Raw genomic sequence first — 17,058 nt, 5'->3', positions numbered from 1 at the left:
TCCAAGGCGGAGGGATTGACTTGACCACATACGTGTCAGACAGTGGAAACCCCCAAGGATATTGTTCCCATAATCCCGGAGGGAAGAGGATAATATTACTTGCAATATCACAGAAGTTGGACACGCCGTCGATGACACTGATTCTAACTGCAACGTGGGAGACGAGAACATGACACCCGATATTCCAGGGAGTAGAAACACCCCTGTGATACTGTTCCTAATATTCAGGGAGGAAGAGGATGATATGACTCCCAAAACAGACGGGTGTACAACTTCTGTACACCGAGGGTGTACATAGGTCTGTGAAACAGCTCATAATCTGCAGAGGGGGAGATGATATTAACCACAATAAGACAAACAGGCAGTGAGTCCACCGCGGATCCTAAGAGCCAGGGGGGGCGAGAGGGGCTGGCTCTTTACTCCCCGCATCGCGGGGGGCGCCTCGCCCCCCTGCGATGGGGGTCCTAAGAGCCAGGGGGGCGAGAGGGGCTGGCTCTTTACTCCCCGCATCGCGGGGGGCGCCTCGCCCCCCTGCGATGGGGGTCCTAAGAGCCAGGGGGGCGAGAGGGGCTGGCTCTTTACTCCCCGCATCGCGGGGGGCGCCTCGCCCCCCTGCGATGGGGGTCCTAAGAGCCAGGGGGGCGAGAGGGGCTGGCTCTTTACTCCCCGCATCGCGGGGGGCGCCTCGCCCCCCTGCGATGGGGGTCCTAAGAGCCAGGGGGCGAGAGGGGCTGGCTCTTTACTCCCCGCATCGCGGGGGGCGCCTCGCCCCCCTGCGATGGGGGTCCTAAGAGCCAGGGGGGCGAGAGGGGCTGGCTCTTTACTCCCCGCATCGCGGGGGGCGCCTCGCCCCCCTGCGATGGGGGTCCTAAGAGCCAGGGGGGCGAGAGGGGCTGGCTCTTTACTCCCCGCATCGCGGGGGGCGCCTCGCCCCCCTGCGATGGGGGTCCTAAGAGCCAGGGGGGCGAGAGGGGCTGGCTCTTTACTCCCCGCATCGCGGGGGGCGCCTCGCCCCCCTGCGATGGGGGTCCTAAGAGCCAGGGGGGCGAGAGGGGCTGGCTCTTTACTCCCCGCATCGCGGGGGGCGCCTCGCCCCCCTGCGATGGGGGTCCTAAGAGCCAGGGGGGCGAGAGGGGCTGGCTCTTTACTCCCCGCATCGCGGGGGGCGCCTCGCCCCCCTGCGATGGGGGTCCTAAGAGCCGGGGGGCGAGAGGGGCTGGCTCTTTACTCCCCGCATCGCGGGGGGCGCCTCGCCCCCCTGCGATGGGGGTCCTAAGAGCCAGGGGGGCGAGAGGGGCTGGCTCTTTACTCCCCGCATCGCGGGGGGCGCCTCGCCCCCCTGCGATGGGGGTCCTAAGAGCCAGGGGGCGAGAGGGGCTGGCTCTTTACTCCCCGCATCGCGGGGGGCGCCTCGCCCCCCTGCGATGGGGGTCCTAAGAGCCAGGGGGCGAGAGGGGCTGGCTCTTTACTCCCCGCATCGCGGGGGGCGCCTCGCCCCCCTGCGATGGGGGTCCTAAGAGCCAGGGGGCGAGAGGGGCTGGCTCTTTACTCCCCGCATCGCGGGGGGCGCCTCGCCCCCCTGCGATGGGGGTCCTAAGAGCCAGGGGGGCGAGAGGGGCTGGCTCTTTACTCCCCGCATCGCGGGGGCGCCTCGCCCCCCTGCGATGGGGGTCCTAAGAGCCAGGGGGGCGAGAGGGGCTGGCTCTTTACTCCCCGCATCGCGGGGGGCGCCTCGCCCCCCTGCGATGGGGGTCCTAAGAGCCAGGGGGGCGAGAGGGGCTGGCTCTTTACTCCCCGCATCGCGGGGGGCGCCTCGCCCCCCTGCGATGGGGGTCCTAAGAGCCAGGGGGGCGAGAGGGGCTGGCTCTTTACTCCCCGCATCGCGGGGCGCCCTCGCCCCCCTGCGATGGGGGTCCTAAGAGCCAGGGGGCGAGAGGGGCTGGCTCTTTACTCCCCGCATCGCGGGGGGCGCCTCGCCCCCCTGCGATGGGGGTCCTAAGAGCCAGGGGGGCGAGAGGGGCTGGCTCTTTACTCCCCGCATCGCGGGGGGCGCCTCGCCCCCCTGCGATGGGGGTCCTAAGAGCCAGGGGGGCGAGAGGGGCTGGCTCTTTACTCCCCGCATCGCGGGGGGCGCCTCGCCCCCCTGCGATGGGGGTCCTAAGAGCCAGGGGGGCGAGAGGGGCTGGCTCTTTACTCCCCGCATCGCGGGGGGCGCCTCGCCCCCTGCGATGGGGGTCCTAAGAGCCAGGGGGGCGAGAGGGGCTGGCTCTTTACTCCCCGCATCGCGGGGGGCGCCTCGCCCCCCTGCGATGGGGGTCCTAAGAGCCAGGGGGGCGAGAGGGGCTGGCTCTTTACTCCCCGCATCGCGGGGGCGCCTCGCCCCCCTGCGATGGGGGTCCTAAGAGCCAGGGGGGCGAGAGGGGCTGGCTCTTTACTCCCCGCATCGCGGGGGGCGCCTCGCCCCCCTGCGATGGGGGTCCTAAGAGCCAGGGGGGCGAGAGGGGCTGGCTCTTTACTCCCCGCATCGCGGGGGGCGCCTCGCCCCCCTGCGATGGGGGTCCTAAGAGCCAGGGGGGCGAGAGGGGCTGGCTCTTTACTCCCCGCATCGCGGGGGGCGCCTCGCCCCCCTGCGATGGGGGTCCTAGAGCCAGGGGGGGCGAGAGGGGCTGGCTCTTTACTCCCCGCATCGCGGGGGCGCCTCGCCCCCTGCGATGGGGGGTCCCAGAGCCGGGGGGCGAGAGGGCTGGCTCTTTACTCCCCGCATCGCGGGGGCGCCTCGCCCCCTGCGATGGGGGTCCTAAGAGCCGGGGGCGAGAGGGGCTGGCTCTTTACTCCCCGCATCGCGGGGGGCGCCTCGCCCCCTGCGATGGGGGTCCTAAGCCAGGGGGCGAGAGGGGCTGGCTCTTTACTCCCCGCATCGCGGGGCGCCTCGCCCCCTGCGATGGGGGTCCTAAGAGCCAGGGGGCGAGAGGGGCTGGCTCTTTACTCCCCGCATCGCGGGGCGCCTCGCCCCCTGCGATGGGGGTCCTAAGAGCCAGGGGGCGAGAGGGGCTGGCTCTTTACTCCCGCATCGCGGGGGCGCCTCGCCCCCCTGCGATGGGGGTCCCAAGAGCCAGGGGGGAGGGGGCTGGCTCTTTACTCCCCGCATCGCGGGGGGCGCCTCGCCCCCCTGCGATGGGGGTCCCTAGCCAGGGGGCGAGAGGGCTGGCTCTTTACTCCCCGCATCGCGGGGGCGCCTCGCCCCCTGCGATGGGGGTCCTAAGAGCCAGGGGGGCGAGAGGGGCTGGCTCTTTACTCCCCGCATCGCGGGGGCGCCTCGCCCCCCTGCGATGGGGGTCCTAAGAGCCAGGGGGGCGAGAGGGGCTGGCTCTTTACTCCCCGCATCGCGGGGGGCGCCTCGCCCCCCTGCGATGGGGGTCCTAAGAGCCAGGGGGGCGAGAGGGGCTGGCTCTTTACTCCCCGCATCGCGGGGGGCGCCTCGCCCCCCTGCGATGGGGGTCCTAAGAGCCAGGGGGCGAGAGGGGCTGGCTCTTTACTCCCCGCATCGCGGGGGCGCCTCGCCCCCTGCGATGGGGGTCCTAAGAGCCAGGGGGCGAGAGGGGCTGGCTCTTTACTCCCCGCATCGCGGGGGGCGCCTCGCCCCCCTGCGATGGGGGTCCTAAGAGCCAGGGGGGCGAGAGGGGCTGGCTCTTTACTCCCCGCATCGCGGGGGGCGCCCTCGCCCCCTGCGATGGGGGTCCTAAGAGCCAGGGGGCGAGAGGGGCTGGCTCTTTGCTCCCCGCATCGCGGGGGGCGCCTCGCCCCCCTGCGATGGGGGTCCTAAGAGCCAGGGGGCGAGAGGGGCTGGCTCTTTGCCCGCATCGCGGGGGGCGCCTCGCCCCCTGCGATGGGGGTCCTAAGAGCCAGGGGGCGAGAGGGGCTGGCTCTTTACTCCCCGCATCGCGGGGGCGCCTCGCCCCCTGCGATGGGGGTCCTAGAGCCAGGGGGCGAGAGGGGCTGGCTCTTTACTCCCCGCATCGCGGGGGCGCCTCGCCCCCCTGCGATGGGGTCCTAAGAGCCAGGGGGCGAGAGGGGCTGGCTCTTTACTCCCCGCATCGCGGGGGCGCCTCCCCCCTGCGATGGGGGTCCTAGAGCCAGGGGCGAGAGGGGCTGGCTCTTTACTCCCCGCATCGCGGGGGGCCTCGCCCCCCTGCGATGGGGGTCCCTAGAGCCGGGGGGCGAGAGGGGCTGGCTCTTTACTCCCCGCATCGCGGGGCGCCTCGCCCCCTGCGATGGGGGTCCTAGAAGCCGGGGGCGAGAGGGGCTGGCTCTTTACTCCCCGCATCGCGGGGGCGCCTCGCCCCCCTGCGATGGGGGTCCTAAGAGCCAGGGGGCGAGAGGGGCTGGCTCTTTACTCCCCGCATCGCGGGGGCGCCTCGCCCCCTGCGATGGGGGGTCCTAAGAGCCAGGGGGCGAGAGGGGCTGGCTCTTTACTCCCCGCATCGCGGGGGGCGCCTCGCCCCCCTGCGATGGGGGTCCTAAGAGCCAGGGGGCGAGAGGGGCTGGCTCTTTACTCCCCGCATCGCGGGGGGCGCCTCGCCCCCCTGCGATGGGGGTCCCTAAGAGCCAGGGGGCGAGAGGGGCTGGCTCTTTACTCCCCGCATCGCGGGGGGCGCCTCGCCCCCCTGCGATGGGGGGTCCTAAGAGCGGGGGGCGAGAGGGGCTGGCTCTTTACTCCCCGCATCGCGGGGGCGCCCCCTGCGATGGGGGTCCTAAGAGCCAGGGGGCGAGAGGGGCTGGCTCTTTACTCCCCGCATCGCGGGGCGCCTCGCCCCCCTGCGATGGGGGTCCTAAGAGCCAGGGGGCGAGAGGGGCTGGCTCTTTACTCCCCGCATCGCGGGGGGCGCCTCGCCCCCCTGCGATGGGGGTCCTAAGAGCCAGGGGGCGAGAGGGGCTGGCTCTTTACTCCCCGCATCGCGGGGGCGCCTCGCCCCCTGCGATGGGGGTCCTAAGAGCCAGGGGCGAGAGGGGCTGGCTCTTTACTCCCCGCATCGCGGGGGGCTCGCCCCCTGCGATGGGGGTCCTAAGAGCCAGGGGGGCGAGAGGGGCTGGCTCTTTACTCCCCGCATCGCGGGGGCGCCTCGCCCCCTGCGATGGGGGTCCTAAGAGCCGGGGGCGAGAGGGGCTGGCTCTTTACTCCCCGCATCGCGGGGGCGCCTCGCCCCCTGCGATGGGGGTCCTAAGAGCCAGGGGGCGAGAGGGGCTGGCTCTTTACTCCCCGCATCGCGGGGGCGCCTCGCCCCCCTGCGATGGGGGTCTAGAGCCAGGGGGCGAGAGGGGCTGGCTCTTTACTCCCCGCATCGCGGGGCGCCTCGCCCCCCTGCGATGGGGGTCCTAAGAGCCAGGGGGCGAGAGGGGCTGGCTCTTTACTCCCCGCATCGCGGGGGGCGCCTCGCCCCCCTGCGATGGGGGTCCCTAAGAGCCAGGGGCGAGAGGGGCTGGCGCTCCCCGCATCGCGGGGGCGCCTCGCCCCCTGCGATGGGGGTCCTAAGAGCCAGGGGGCGAGAGGGGCTGGCTCTTTACTCCCCGCATCGCGGGGGCGCCTCGCCCCCCTGCGATGGGGGTCCTAAGAGCCAGGGGGCGAGAGGGGCTGGCTCTTTACTCCCCGCATCGCGGGGGGCGCCTCGCCCCCTGCGATGGGGGTCCTAAGAGCCAGGGGGCGAGAGGGGCTGGCTCTTTACTCCCCGCATCGCGGGGGCGCCTCGCCCCCCTGCGATGGGGGTCCTAAGAGCCAGGGGGCGAGAGGGGCTGGCTCTTTACTCCCCGCATCGCGGGGGGCGCCTCGCCCCCCTGCGATGGGGGTCCTAAGAGCCAGGGGCGAGAGGGCTGGCTCTTTACTCCCCGCATCGCGGGGGCGCCTCGCCCCCCTGCGATGGGGGTCCAAGAGCCAGGCGAGAGGGGCTGGCTCTTTACTCCCGCATCGCGGGGGCGCCTCGCCCCCTGCGATGGGGTCCTAAGAGCCAGGGGGCGAGAGGGGCTGGCTCTTTACTCCCGCATCGCGGGGGGCGCCTCGCCCCCTGCGATGGGGGTCCTAAGAGCCAGGGGGCGAGAGGGGCTGGCTCTTTACTCCCCGCATCGCGGGGGGCGCCTCGCCCCCCTGCGATGGGGGTCCTAAGAGCCAGGGGGCGAGAGGGGGCTGGCTCTTTACTCCCCGCATCGCGGGGGCGCCTCGCCCCCTGCGATGGGGGGTCCCAAGAGCCAGGGGCGAGAGGGGCTGGCTCTTTACTCCCCGCATCGCGGGGGCGCCTCGCCCCCTGCGATGGGGGTCCTAAGAGCCAGGGGGCGAGAGGGGCTGGCTCTTTACTCCCCGCATCGCGGGGGCGCCTCGCCCCCCTGCGATGGGGGTCCTAAGAGCCAGGGGGCGAGAGGGGCTGGCTCTTTACTCCCCGCATCGCGGGGGGCGCCTCGCCCCCCTGCGATGGGGGTCCTAAGAGCCAGGGGGCGAGAGGGGCTGGCTCTTTACTCCCCGCATCGCGGGGGCGCCTCGCCCCCCTGCGATGGGGGTCCTAAGAGCCAGGGGGCGAGAGGGGCTGGCTCTTTACTCCCCGCATCGCGGGGGCGCCTCGCCCCCTGCGATGGGGGTCCTAAGAGCCAGGGGGGCGAGAGGGGCTGGCTCTTTACTCCCCGCATCGCGGGGGGCGCCTCGCCCCCCTGCGATGGGGGTCCTAAGAGCCAGGGGGCGAGAGGGGCTGGCTCTTTACTCCCCGCATCGCGGGGGGCGCCTCGCCCCCCTGCGATGGGGGTCCTAAGAGCCAGGGGGGCGAGAGGGGCTGGCTCTTTACTCCCCGCATCGCGGGGGGCGCCTCGCCCCCCTGCGATGGGGGTCCTAAGAGCCAGGGGGCGAGAGGGGCTGGCTCTTTACTCCCCGCATCGCGGGCGCCTCGCCCCCCTGCGATGGGGGTCCTAAGAGCCAGGGGGGCGAGAGGGGCTGGCTCTTTACTCCCCGCATCGCGGGGGCGCCCCTCGCCCCCCTGCGATGGGGGTCCTAAGAGCCAGGGGGGCGAGAGGGGCTGGCTCTTTACTCCCCGCATCGCGGGGGGCGCCTCGCCCCCCTGCGATGGGGGTCCTAAGAGCCAGGGGGGCGAGAGGGGCTGGCTCTTTACTCCCCGCATCGCGGGGGGCGCCTCGCCCCCCTGCGATGGGGGTCCTAAGAGCCAGGGGGGCGAGAGGGGCTGGCTCTTTACTCCCCGCATCGCGGGGGGCGCCTCGCCCCCCTGCGATGGGGGTCCTAAGAGCCAGGGGGCGAGAGGGGCTGGCTCTTTACTCCCCGCATCGCGGGGGGCGCCTCGCCCCCCTGCGATGGGGGTCCTAAGAGCCAGGGGGGCGAGAGGGGCTGGCTCTTTACTCCCCGCATCGCGGGGGGCGCCTCGCCCCCCTGCGATGGGGGTCCTAAGAGCCAGGGGGGCGAGAGGGGCTGGCTCTTTACTCCCCGCATCGCGGGGGGCGCCTCGCCCCCTGCGATGGGGGTCCTAAGAGCCAGGGGGCGAGAGGGGCTGGCTCTTTACTCCCCGCATCGCGGGGGGCGCCTCGCCCCCCTGCGATGGGGGTCCTAAGAGCCAGGGGGGCGAGAGGGGCTGGCTCTTTACTCCCCGCATCGCGGGGGGCGCCTCGCCCCCCTGCGATGGGGGTCCTAAGAGCCAGGGGGGAGAGGGGCTGGCTCTTTACTCCCCGCATCGCGGGGGGCGCCTCGCCCCCTGCGATGGGGGTCCTAAGAGCCAGGGGGGCGAGAGGGGCTGGCTCTTTACTCCCCGCATCGCGGGGGGCGCCTCGCCCCCCTGCGATGGGGGTCCTAAGAGCCAGGGGGGCGAGAGGGGCTGGCTCTTTACTCCCCGCATCGCGGGGGGCGCCTCGCCCCCCTGCGATGGGGGTCCTAAGAGCCAGGGGGCGAGAGGGGCTGGCTCTTTACTCCCCGCATCGCGGGGGGCGCCTCGCCCCCCTGCGATGGGGGTCCTAAGAGCCAGGGGGCGAGAGGGCTGGCTCTTTACTCCCCGCATCGCGGGGGCGCCTCGCCCCCTGCGATGGGGGTCCTAAGCCAGGGGGCGAGAGGGGCTGGCTCTTTACTCCCCATCGCGGGGGGCGCCTCGCCCCTGCGATGGGGGTCCTAAGAGCCAGGGGGGCGAGAGGGGCTGGCTCTTTACTCCCCGCATCGCGGGGGGCGCCTCGCCCCCCTGCGATGGGGGTCCTAAGAGCCAGGGGGCGAGAGGGGCTGGCTCTTTACTCCCCGCATCGCGGGGGGCGCCTCGCCCCCCTGCGATGGGGGTCCTAAGAGCCAGGGGGGCGAGAGGGGCTGGCTCTTTACTCCCCGCATCGCGGGGGGCGCCTCGCCCCCCTGCGATGGGGGTCCTAAGAGCCAGGGGGGCGAGAGGGGCTGGCTCTTTACTCCCCGCATCGCGGGCGCCTCGCCCCCCTGCGATGGGGGTCCTAAGAGCCAGGGGGCGAGAGGGGCTGGCTCTTTACTCCCCGCATCGCGGGGCGCCTCGCCCCCCTGCGATGGGGGTCCTAAGAGCCAGGGGGGCGAGAGGGGCTGGCTCTTTACTCCCCGCATCGCGGGGGGCGCCTCGCCCCCCTGCGATGGGGGTCCTAAGAGCCAGGGGGGCGAGAGGGGCTGGCTCTTTACTCCCCGCATCGCGGGGGGCGCCCTCGCCCCCCTGCGATGGGGGTCCTAAGAGCCAGGGGGGCGAGAGGGGCTGGCTCTTTACTCCCCGCATCGCGGGGGGCGCCTCGCCCCCCTGCGATGGGGGTCCTAAGAGCCAGGGGGGCGAGAGGGGCTGGCTCTTTACTCCCCGCATCGCGGGGGGCGCCTCGCCCCCCTGCGATGGGGGTCCTAAGAGCCAGGGGGGCGAGAGGGGCTGGCTCTTTACTCCCCGCATCGCGGGGGGCGCCTCGCCCCCCTGCGATGGGGGTCCTAAGAGCCAGGGGGGCGAGAGGGGCTGGCTCTTTACTCCCCGCATCGCGGGGGGCGCCTCGCCCCCCTGCGATGGGGGTCCTAAGAGCCAGGGGGGCGAGAGGGGCTGGCTCTTTACTCCCCGCATCGCGGGGGGCGCCTCGCCCCCCTGCGATGGGGGTCCTAAGAGCCAGGGGGGCGAGAGGGGCTGGCTCTTTACTCCCCGCATCGCGGGGGGCGCCTCGCCCCCCTGCGATGGGGGTCCTAAGAGCCAGGGGGGCGAGAGGGGCTGGCTCTTTACTCCCCGCATCGCGGGGGCGCCTCGCCCCCCTGCGATGGGGGTCCTAAGAGCCAGGGGGGCGAGAGGGGCTGGCTCTTTACTCCCCGCATCGCGGGGGGCGCCTCGCCCCCCTGCGATGGGGGTCCTAAGAGCCAGGGGGGCGAGAGGGGCTGGCTCTTTACTCCCCGCATCGCGGGGGGCGCCTCGCCCCCCCTGCGATGGGGGTCCTAAGAGCCAGGGGGGCGAGAGGGGCTGGCTCTTTACTCCCCGCATCGCGGGGGGCGCCTCGCCCCCCTGCGATGGGGGTCCTAAGAGCCAGGGGGGCGAGAGGGGCTGGCTCTTTACTCCCCGCATCGCGGGGGGCGCCTCGCCCCCCTGCGATGGGGGTCCTAAGAGCCAGGGGGGCGAGAGGGGCTGGCTCTTTACTCCCCGCATCGCGGGGGGCGCCTCGCCCCCCTGCGATGGGGGTCCTAAGAGCCAGGGGGGCGAGAGGGGCTGGCTCTTTACTCCCCGCATCGCGGGGGGCGCCTCGCCCCCCTGCGATGGGGGTCCTAAGAGCCAGGGGGGCGAGAGGGGCTGGCTCTTTACTCCCCGCATCGCGGGGGGCGCCTCGCCCCCCTGCGATGGGGGTCCTAAGAGCCAGGGGGGCGAGAGGGGCTGGCTCTTTACTCCCCGCATCGCGGGGGGCGCCTCGCCCCCCTGCGATGGGGGTCCTAAGAGCCAGGGGGGCGAGAGGGGCTGGCTCTTTACTCCCCGCATCGCGGGGGGCGCCTCGCCCCCCTGCGATGGGGGTCCTAAGAGCCAGGGGGGCGAGAGGGGCTGGCTCTTTACTCCCCGCATCGCGGGGGGCGCCTCGCCCCCCTGCGATGGGGGTCCTAAGAGCCAGGGGGGCGAGAGGGGCTGGCTCTTTACTCCCCGCATCGCGGGGGGCGCCTCGCCCCCCTGCGATGGGGGTCCTAAGAGCCAGGGGGGCGAGAGGGGCTGGCTCTTTACTCCCCGCATCGCGGGGGGCGCCTCGCCCCCCTGCGATGGGGGTCCTAAGAGCCAGGGGGGCGAGAGGGGCTGGCTCTTTACTCCCCGCATCGCGGGGGGCGCCTCGCCCCCCTGCGATGGGGGTCCTAAGAGCCAGGGGGGCGAGAGGGGCTGGCTCTTTACTCCCCGCATCGCGGGGGGCGCCTCGCCCCCCTGCGATGGGGGTCCTAAGAGCCAGGGGGGCGAGAGGGGCTGGCTCTTTACTCCCCGCATCGCGGGGGGCGCCTCGCCCCCCTGCGATGGGGGTCCTAAGAGCCAGGGGGGCGAGAGGGGCTGGCTCTTTACTCCCCGCATCGCGGGGGGCGCCTCGCCCCCCTGCGATGGGGGTCCTAAGAGCCAGGGGGGCGAGAGGGGCTGGCTCTTTACTCCCCGCATCGCGGGGGGCGCCTCGCCCCCCTTCGAACTGGATCGTCATATCGAGGTTGGGAGAGGGTGGTGATATTACTCCCGGCTTGGGATGGTCGCCCGCCCCCCTGCAATGTGTATCGTCATATCCATGGGGGGAGTGGGGACTGATGTTACTCCCCGGATCGCGGGGGCGTCCGCCCCCATCCGAGGTGGGTCATCATATGCAGGGGCGAGAGCGGGGTGATATTGCTCCCCGCATCGAGGGTGGAGCTCTTCTGCCTGTGATGTGGAACGTCATATCCGGGTGGAAAGGCGGGTGATTTTACTCCGCCACCGCCGGGTGGCGCCCTCGCCCCACTTCGATTTGGCTCCTAATATCCAGGGTGGGGAGAGGGGGTGATATTCCTCCCTTTCTGCCCCTGTATTTCCTCTACTGACACACTTGGTTAACACCCTGGGACATTATTTTCCATATTCTAGGACGATGCCGCTGTTTAAGTCCCAGTGGGTATACACCCTGTGAGATTATTCGTGATATTGTAGCCAAATGTGAATCCTGATGTCACACGCCTCTACACACTCTGATATTATTCGCAATACCCTTGCGAAACGTTAATAATAATGTCACAATGTGTGTACCTATTGTGCTATTATTCTTAATCTCCTAACGGGAGGTTGATTTTATTGTCACATGGAGTATTTTCCCTTTGGCATGATTCGGAATATCCTGAAGGGATGTCACTCCTTATGTCACAGGGTTTTTGCACCTTGTCAAATTACACGTATTACCCTCATAAGATGTCACTCCTCATATCACCGAGGATGTACGCTCTGTGATATTATCCTCATACTCCAGGGAAATGTTACTTTTATTATCACAGATGTTGCTCATCTTGTGAAAGTATTCGTTATAGTTTTGTGTGATGTGACTCCTAACGTTACACGGGGTGTACACCCAGTGATATTACGTGTAATCTTCTATAGAAATATTCCTCCTAAATCACAGGTCCTGTACACACTTTAATATTCTTCGTCATATTCTAGTAATACGTGACTACTATTGTCACAGGGCGTGTAGACCCTGTCATAAAATTCGTAATATCCCAGCGGGAGTTCACTACTAATTTCACCATGCGTGTACACCCTTTGATACTGTTCGTATTATCCGAAAGAGATGTGACTACTTATGTCCCAATGCATGTACATTCTCTGATATTATTCGTTATATCCTTGGGGGATGTGACTTCTAATGTCACTCGGTGTGTGCTCCCTGTGTTCTATTTCATAATATCCTAGGGGATTTGTACTGTTAATGACACAGGGGGTGTACACATTGTGATATTATTCATGATATTCTAGAAGGGTGTTACTCCTAATGTCACAGGGGTGTACACCCTGTGATAGTATTCATAATTTCCCAGGGGTCTATACTCCTAATGTCACAGAAGATAACACCCTGTGACATTATTCGTAATATTCTGGTGAGATGATTCTCCTAATATCACAGGAGGTGTACACCCTGTGATAGTATTCTTACTATTCTAGGGCGATGTCACTCTTAATGTCACAGGTGTGTTCCTTCTGTGATATTATTGAAAATACGCTAGCTGGATATTACTACTAATGTCACAATGTGTGTACACCTTGTGATATTATGAGTAATATTCTGGGAGGGATGTTACCCCTAACGTTACAGGGGTGTACACCGTTTGATATTGCTCCCAATATTGTAGGGGGATGTTACTCCTAATGTCACAGGGGGTGTAGAGCCTTCGATATTATTTGTAATCTTATAGAGAGATATTACTTTAATGATCACAGTGGGTGTTCACACATGGGCTACACCCACTGGGATATTATTTGTAATATCTTAGAGAGATATAACTCCTAATATCACAGTGGGTGTACTCCATGTGTGTACATTCTGTGATATTATTTGTAATGTCCATGGTAAACATTACTTCTACTATCCCACAGAGGGTACAACCTGTGCTATTTTTCATACTATCATAGGGAGATATTGCTTCTAATAACACAGTGGGTGTACACTATGTGTGTACACTCTGTGATGTGATAGCTTATATCCTAGGGAGATATTCTTTCTAATATCACAGTGAGTGCACACCTTGTGATATCATTCGTAACCTCCTAGAAAGATGTTGCTGCTAATATCACAGAGGGTGTGACCCCAGTGACATCATTTGAAATATCCTAGGGAGATGTTACTCGTAATGTCACAGGGGTTGTACACCCTGTTATATTATTGTAATATTCTAGGGGGGTGTTACTTTTAAAGTCACAGGGTTGTACACCCTGTGATGTTATTCGTAATATCCTAGGAAGGGGCTACTCCTAATATCACATGGGTTATCCTAGGAAGAGGTTACTGCTAATATCACACTCCTAATATCACAGCCTGTGATAGCATTCGGAATATCCAAAAGGGATGTTACTTTAAATGTCACATGGGGTGTACACCCTTTGATAATATTCGTAAGATCCTAGGGACATATGACTTCACATATCACATTGGGTGTACACACATGGTGTACATATTGTGTGTGAACACCTCCTGTGATATTATCCATAACATCCTAGGAAAATGGGACTCCTAATATCACGGTCAGTGGACATCCTGTGATATTATTGGTAATATCCTAAAGAGATGTTACCACTAAGGTGACAATGTATGTATGCCCCCTGATATTATTCGTTATATCCTCGGGGGATGTTACTCCTAATGTCACACGGGGTGTACTCCCTGTGATATTATTCGTAATATCCTAGAGGGATGTTACTTTCAATGTCACCGGGGGTGTATATCATGCGTATTCAACGCCTGTGATACTATTCCTAATATCCTAGGGGCATTTTCCTCCTAATGTCACATGGGGTGAACACCATATGTGTACACCTGCTGTGATATTATTCGTAATATCCTAGGGGAATATTACTCCTGATGGCACAGGAGATGTACAGCATGTGTGTCAACTGCCTGTGTCATTATTCGTAATATCCTAGGGAGATGTTTCCTTGAATGGCACAAAGTGTGTGCAAAAGGTCACAGAAGGTGTACACCTTGTGATGTTATCTGCAATACCCTAGAAGGATGTTACTCCTCATATGTCACAGGGGTGTACACACTTTGATATTATTTGTAATCTCATGGAGAGATATGACTTCAAATATCACAGTGGATGTTCACACATAGTGTATACCCTGTGATATTCTTCGTAATATCCTAGGGAGATGCAACTCCTGATATTACAGTGCGTGTACCCGGTGTGTGTACACCCTTGATATGAGTCGTGATATCCAGGGTAAATATGACTCGTCATATCACACAGTGTGCACACCCTGTGATTTTTTCATTATATTTAAGGGAGATAGTGCTTCTAATATCACCGCGGGTGTAACCCATGTGTGTGTACTCTGTGACAGTATTTTTTACATCCTAGGGAGGTATCACTCGTAATGTCACAGTGGGTATTCACCCTGTGATATCATTCTTATTTGACCTTGCTGCCTTCTTTAACCCACCCTACAAAAGGAATGGAACAGATAAGAAGATATTGAGATGAGACTGTGCAGCCGTGCTGCCGCCGCCGGACACTTTTAATATCCCTGTTTCTCAGGCTGTAGATGAAGGCGTTCAGCATGGGAGTGACCACCGTGTACATCACTGAGGCCACTGCGCCTTTTCTCGGGGAAGATGACACATCTGAACCGAGGTACCCTCCAACGCCTCTTCCATAAAATCAGCAAACAACTGACAGGTGAGACCCACAGGTGGAGAAGGTTTCTACTTCCCACCTGATGAGGAAACCCTCAGAATGGAGGAAACAATTTTACAGTAAGAGAAAAGGCTCCCCGAGATGGGAAGAAAACCAAATACGGCAGCAGGGAAATACAGGTTGATGTTCCTGGTGAAGGTGTCACAACATGCAAGATGGGGGAGTTGAGAAGGTTCCCAGAAGAAATTAGGAATTTCCACATCCTTGAAGCAGGTCATTTGTAAGGCAATCAAGTTGTGCAGCTGGGAGTCTAAAAGCCTGAGGGGGAAAAAAAAGAAAAAAAAACAAGGACAACAAATTTACGAAGCCACAGAAACATGGGTTCAAGATGGCTGAACGATATGGAGGGTGACAGATGGCTACAAACCGGCCATAGGCCATCACACTCAGGAGCATGTCTCTCTTCCATGCCTCCAAAAATGGCAAAGAGAGACATCTGAGTCAGGCAGCCTGCATAGGAGATGACTCTGCTGTGAGACTGGATGTCCACTATCATCTTGGGGACGGTGGTGGAGGTGAAACCGATGTCAGGCAAGGACAGGTTGGAGAGGAAGAAGTACATGGGGGTGTGGAGGTGGGAGTCAGGGCTGACGGCCAGGATGATGAGCAGGTTCCCCAGCACCGTGACCAGGCACATGGACAGGAACAGCCCAGCGACAACCGGCTACAGTTCTGTATCCTCTGAGAGTTCGAGGAGGAGGAATATAGAGACATCTGTTCGACTCTGTGGGTCTGTATCGTTTGGATACAACCCTCTTTTGCCTGGAAGAGAGGGTTGAAAAATCGGAAACAAGTAAACCAATACCCAGCATTGTGTCTGCATTTTGGATAGAAGCAATTCACAAGTAATGTTTTCAGATTTCAGAGCAATCCACACTCAGCAATATTTTGTAGTTCTGACAAACTCAATTGCCTTATAATGCTTTCAACATCGATTGCTGTGTTATTCACGTCTTGCTATAAACACCTGCCTTAGAGACACTAGCTTCAAGAACGTTCCAAGAACCAGATCATCATATATAACAAATTCGTAATTGCTAGAAAATACAGCCTATCTTTTCCGAAGGAAAAGATGTAATAAAACCATTGTCTTCACTTTAAGAAAAAGGTTATCCTAATTAAAGGAAATTAAGAACTCAAATATTTTATTTATTCTACTAGATTGATACAAATTCCCTTGATTTACAACATTTGTAAACACTGTATAACAGCTGAGACCATGCCATCTGGAAATGAAATGAAAGTTGATAGCTCATAAGCAGAAAATAGTTCTACATGCCAGTTAGGTCCTAGTGATTTCATCATTGTGTTTTCGGACTTTTCTCCTTGGAGAGAGTAATTGCTTACTCAAATCGGTGGGTCTTGTTTTAAAATTCATGGAAGCTCTAACTCCTGTCCTTAGCTTCGGTGGACTTAGAGTTTTCATCAGAAAGTTTGGCCGGATGCGGTGGCTCACGCCGGTAATCCAAGCACTTTGGGAGGCCGAGGAGGGCGGATCACGGGGTCAGGAGATCAAGACCATCCTGGCCAACATGGTGAAACCCCGCTTCTACTAAAAATACAAAAACGTTGCCCGGTATGGCGGCGCGCACCTATAGTCCCAGCTACTCGGGAGACTGAGGCGGGAGAATGGCTTGAACCTGGGAGGCAGAGACTACGGTGAGCCGAAATCACACCACTGCACGCCAGCCTGGGCAACGAGAGCAAAACTCCGTGTTAAAAAAAAAAAAAAAAAGAATGAAGTAAGTCAAAGTGACGCTGATGACAGCCAATTTTGGTGAAGCAAGGAAGTGTCAATTCAATCCTTCACATATATTTGACTTTTGCTGTCTCCTGTGTGCCAAGCACGATATAGGCTCTGGGAAATCAGAAACCAAAGAGAATCACTTGTTCCTCTCCCAGTACTCAGTCCTTACTGAGAGAAGGACAAAATAAAATGTCATGTCTGGAATGCAGGGAAAGCAGAACTTCAGGTCACGGGATATTTCCGTTGAATTGTGTGGAGTTGAAGCTGAAAATCTTAAGGAATGTATCTAAAATTCACTTTGCCTTTACTTTACGCATCCGTCACCTAGGGATCACGTAGCGGGCACCCACGATCAGCTTAATCATCACTCACTTCCATCGGATCAACTGGAAATCAAGTCAGATGAGAGTGCTGAGTCTCAGAGGATGGACATCTCACCCTTTGCCATACAGAGAAGTAGAAAGGGTGGTATTCAAAATTCATGGCCAGACTCGAAGTCCCGGGTACTATACTTCCTGGTCTTCCAACTTTCAAAAAGTTGTGGTTTTTTTTGGCTTTTGTTTTTCTTTTTGATGTTTTGAGATGGTGTCTCGTTCCGTTGCCCAGGCTGGAGTGCAGTGGAGTGATCTCGGCTCACCGCAACCTCTGCATCCCAGGTTCAAGCTATTCTCCTGCCTCAGCCTGCCAAGTAGCTGAGATGACAGGCGCCCCCGACTACGTCTGGCTCATTTTTTTCTATTTTGAGTAGAGACGTAGTTTCACCATGTTGGCCAGGCTGGTCTCGAATTCCTGACCTTGTGATTCGCATGCCTCAGCCTCCCAAAGCGCTGGGATTACAGGCGTGAGCCACCGCTCCCAGCTTCCATAAGTTTTAAGCAGAGCTCAGAGGTCTTAACCACAGGCACATCGGAGGAGCATTTTTGAAACGCTTTCC

The 17,058-nt window shown here is 62.1% G+C and overlaps 1 pseudogene; it reads right to left on the bottom strand.

Moving 5' to 3' along the window:
* Nucleotides 1–14,032: 14,032 nt before the first annotated feature.
* On the bottom strand, nt 14,033–16,934 carry LOC117978180 (olfactory receptor 7E24-like; annotated as a pseudogene).
* Between the last annotated feature and the right edge of the window lie 124 nt (nt 16,935–17,058).

Source organism: Pan paniscus, chromosome 7 (genome assembly GCF_029289425.2).
Source record: "Pan paniscus chromosome 7, NHGRI_mPanPan1-v2.0_pri, whole genome shotgun sequence".
NCBI lineage: Eukaryota > Metazoa > Chordata > Mammalia > Primates > Hominidae > Pan > Pan paniscus.
The sequence above is the reverse complement of the archived record's forward strand: the minus strand, read 5'-3'. Positions and strand labels throughout refer to the sequence as shown.